The sequence below is a fragment of the Oryzias melastigma genome, linkage group LG14, assembly GCF_002922805.2.
Source record: "Oryzias melastigma strain HK-1 linkage group LG14, ASM292280v2, whole genome shotgun sequence".
In the NCBI taxonomy this organism is placed as follows: domain Eukaryota; kingdom Metazoa; phylum Chordata; class Actinopteri; order Beloniformes; family Adrianichthyidae; genus Oryzias; species Oryzias melastigma.
In genome coordinates, this window is record NC_050525.1 from 6,416,985 (window position 1) to 6,417,199 (window position 215).

The 215-nt window shown below is 27.4% G+C and overlaps 1 protein-coding gene across 1 annotated transcript in view; it reads right to left on the bottom strand.

Moving 5' to 3' along the window:
* Positions 1–215, bottom strand: part of guca1d (guanylate cyclase activator 1d) — a 9,532-nt gene that overhangs the window by 4,452 nt on the left and 4,865 nt on the right. The gene's annotated exons all lie outside the window — the stretch shown is intronic.

The following is a 215-nucleotide window of genomic DNA, read 5'->3' on the forward strand; positions in this document are numbered from 1 at the left end:
TTTTTGGCATTTTGTTCATATGTAAAGCATTATCATAGCTGTTTTTACTAATTTAGATTGATATCCAGTTTTTTTTAAGCTAAATTGTAGTTTAGCTAATATTTTAGCATAACGCTAGCTGTTTTAGCTAATTTAGATGTTTCCGGCTTTTTAAAGTTAATTCTGAGTTTAGCTAATATTTCAGCATTATCCTAGCTGTTTTGGCTAATTAAGAT